The sequence below is a fragment of the Akebia trifoliata genome, chromosome 16, assembly GCF_017979445.1.
Source record: "Akebia trifoliata isolate Shusen 1 chromosome 16, ASM1797944v1, whole genome shotgun sequence".
In the NCBI taxonomy this organism is placed as follows: Eukaryota; Viridiplantae; Streptophyta; class Magnoliopsida; order Ranunculales; family Lardizabalaceae; genus Akebia; species Akebia trifoliata.
Window position 1 is genome coordinate 7,015,618 of NC_141390.1, and position 4,346 is coordinate 7,019,963.

Genomic DNA, 4,346 nt, shown 5'->3' on the forward strand with positions numbered 1-4,346 from the left:
GAAAAAAAAATTCAATCATACCTTCCTCATGGTTTGGATGCACAGCAGATGCGTCATCCTCCCCTAGCTTTCACACACAGTAGCAACCTCCATCCTCTGATCTTCATCTTCTTCATACCTTAAACAACCTTCACAATTCTCTTAGCCTCACACTCACAGGACCCCCTCAACCACTTCATGTTCTTCTTCTTCCTCTCCCAACGTTGTCACCATTAATCACTTGATTTGAAGAGGGTGGAAAGCTTTCTACCCCATCACTTCATCCCTCAAGGATCATCCAATATTTCTTTAGGTTTCTTAGGAAATCCTATAGGACCTAGTGAAACAAATCCTTATCTATTTCAGGTTTGTTAGAACCATCAAGTTCGACCCCACCTATGGGTCACCCCAATCATCCTTTGTTAACAAGGATCATTGACATAACCAATTCTCATTTGTTGTAGGTTTCTTAGAACCTTTGGGCTCGATCCTACTCATGGGTCACTACGATCTTAGTCGAAAAGGGTTGTGTAATCCTTTCAAAATTTTATGGGTTCAATCTCTTATAGTTGCGATACCCATTTCCAAGGTTCAAGAGCAAAATGAACCTATACAATAAACCTATTTTAAGACCTTTCGTGTTCAAATCTCCTACATTCGAGATACTCACTTCCAAGGTTGAAGGGCAAAGTGACCCTATATACTCGAGGTATCCAATTCAAAGGTTCGTGCATTGCACCCATATAAGGGACCTTTTTCCTTTGTGTCTCTTATATTTGAGACACCTTCAAAAATCTCTCTCATTTTGTAGATCGGATCTTATAAAGACCTTTAAACCTCTTAAAGTTCAACTTAGTACATCTTTCTTTGGTAGATCGGGTCTCTCAAAGACCTCTAGACCTCTTAAACGTAAATTAGTGTATTTTTCTTTCATAGATCGGGTTTTTCAAAGACCTTTGAACTTCTTAAAGGTCACATTAGCTTCCTTTTCCATCTATTGTTTGAGGGTCTTTACTAGAATGTCTTAGATTCTTCTAGGATAGTTTCTATACATTCCTTTAGGCTTTAGATAAGAAAAAAAAAAACAGAAGAGTTATAATTAGAATCATCATTTTTTCATATAAGTTTACAAGGTCTCTTTCAATTCCACCATGAGAGGGCATGCTTTTGACCTTAAAAATGACAAAAATAATAAAGCTATCATTTTCCTAGAACTAAATTTGGATCTTTTGTCTTTTTCTTTATACAAGGCACCTACACGGCAAGTAATCACATAGTACTAAGGGGTAAATATTGGGCGTCTAGAACAAAGGACTGAGAAAAGGGACTACAACGCAAAATCGCTATCATCTAAGATTTAGAATTGCTATAAGGGAGTCGACAGATAGAATTGAAACTCCAATTACAGAAAATCCCAACTGTTTGATTAGTGAACAAGTGTATAAGAAACTAAATTATCAAGTGGCATCAATCAAGAACATGCTATCAACACTTATTCAAAATCCTGGGGATGCTCAAGTTATTCAGAATCACGCAAACAATTCAAAATAATCTAATTACCAAACACCCATCACGGCCAATCTGATAGTGATACTTCCACCAATGGCACCAACTTTTGATCCTACGTTAGCACAAGCTCAAAATAAATATACCAACACCAATATTGGCACCAGTTCAAGTCACGAACATCCCTCCCCTCATATTTACTCCATGTCCACCTCTACAACATGTCGAGGTAGCACACGAGGGAGAGTCAAACTGGGTTAGGATGCCCAAGAGGAGCTATGCTGAGGATAGGCTATTAAGTCGTATGGATGCAGTTATGGAAAAGTTGAACCGACTAAAAGGGGAGATTCTCATGATAGCTTTGGGTTTGATAATCTATGTTTCTATCCAGACTTCATACCACCGACAGATTTCAAGTGTCTGAAGTTTGAGAAATACAGTGACATCGGATGCCCTCTCACTCATCTACAATTGTATTATGGTAAAAAGGGCAACATGGTAAAAGGGAGTGGTCCCAAGGGAATGAGGCCCAGTGGAGGGACAAATGGATTGGTCCCCCCAAAGAAGTGTTTTGTACTACATATAAGTGAGGTGGGGAAATGAGAGACTCCAAATTGTCCATTGGTGGGATGCTAATATGTCATAACTAAACTTGTCCACACCATAAGTATGGACAGTTTGAGATTGAAAGGCCAGTGAGCCTTGGTATTTTCTTCAGTAAGTCTTGGGTCTTGTTGTGCAACTACCTTGGACCATATCCTTTTTCCACTAATTTCTTGATCTCTCAGGCTTGGTCCGAACAAAAATGGGGTGTAGACACTACTATTTTGAGCTATCTCATTCTGTATGACATTCTTAGGATTTTTTATTTCATGTTTTTAGTTTTTTGTTCTTGAAAGCGCCCTCAATCCGCGGGGTGCGCGGATCCACTTTTGATCCTTGAGGTTTGGGAGTCGCCACTTAGTTATTACGGTTTAGGAATCGAATACTGACTCTAAACGGATAAAAAAATTAATCTACTAAAGAAAAACTGAATCCGGGGATCACATTACGGGGTTGGAAGGTGTTAGGCACCAACCCCGCCCGGCCAATGTCGGTCTCTACTTATCCCAAATAAGACGACATTGCTAACAAAAACCTAGATAGAAAAAATAAAAGAGATTTTACCTTCGAACGCAACGGTTCTATTCCCTCAGATTTGATAAAACTGCTCCTTGTACCGTACTCCTTACTTCACTTTGTCTTCGGATCTCCTAGGCAAGGTATCTCTTCCTTAGATCTGGATTATTCGAATTTTATTATCAATTTTGGGATGTTTTTGAAGGGCTTCTAGGTGTTTTTCAAGCTAAAATCGAAGTATGGGTGTTAGGTAAGGAGTTGGGACTTCAAAATTAGGGTTTGTGGGAGGTTAGGGAAGCTTTTTGACCTACTTCTCTTAGGATTTTTAATTTTATGCGAAAATAAGGTGTGGAGGCTCCTATTTATAAAGTTTTTTAAAAGAATTAGGGTTTCTTTTAGGATTTTAATTATGGTTTTGACTTTAGTCTTATGAGATTGACTTAGTCTTTAGGGTTTTAATTTAGGGTTTTGACTTTAGTCTTATGAGATTGACTTGATTAATTTAGATTAGGGTTTTGATTTAGGGTTTTGACTTTAGTCTTATGATATTGACTGGATTAGTTTAGATTAGGGTTTTGACTTTAGTCTTATGAGATTGACATTAATACTTTGACTTTAGTCTTTCTTGGTTGATTTTTAATATCTTGACTTTAGCCTTACTTGATTGACTTTAAGATTGACTTTAATCTTACTTGATTGACTTTAATTTTTGGAGAACCCCCTTTTATTATATCTTTAATTCTTTAGGCCCCCAGATTAAAGGGTCCTTGAATAAATATCCTGGCAACCATCAACAATTTTGCCTAAAAGTCTGATTGATTGATTTTTTTATTCAAAATTTTTAAATTAATATTTCGCTTTACATTATTTAATGTTTTATTTATTAATTTCAAAATTTTTAATTATTAAAATTATAAAATTATCATTTTGCCCTCGAAGATGATTTTTTACGTTTTAAGTCATTTTTCAATGTTCCAGGATGTTTTGGAATCAGTTTTTCATAAGGAATTCAATGGGAATGTTGGTTTTTATCATTTAAGAAGTTTTTTGTATGAAATGGTCGTGAACTTTAAGAGGGGCATTTTCATAATTTTGTCAAATTCTGTGAAAATTGGCGAAATGATTTATTTAGTTTCGATTTGTTATTTTATGTGTTTGAATGAGTTTTCCTAATCGTAACGTAGGCTCTAGGGTTATTTTGATGTTAGGGGTATTTTGGTAATTTGGTCATTTTTAGTGATTTTTATCGTGAAGCTTCTTTTTGTCTGAAAAAATGATGATTTCTAAGCTTTTGGGGTAATATTTTCCTAGCGTAGCGTGATTTCTACAGTTTTGTCAGTTCGAGATACCTTATCCAGATTTCTGAAACAAATCTGGTAACAAAATAAAGTATTGGAATAATCATCCATCATTGGGAACCGTTGCAATCGGGTTGACGAGTTGATTGATCAGGCGAGTGCAAAAATGGGGTGTCTACAGTTCCCATTTTTTACATTCTATTTTATTTCCATATTTTTTATATTTATTTTCATTTATTCAAAATAAAAAATAAATGAGAGAAAATTTTCTAAGGTCAATCAAATTATCAGAATATCTCTTTGAACACAATCTTAATAGAAATTCACTGTAATTAAATTGGACGTTTTAAATTTCTTGGAATTTAGACTGGCTACTATTTTTAGTTTGGTGATTTTCATTGAAAGACATTTTAAGATTCAGAGCACAACCTGACTAGTCTTGTA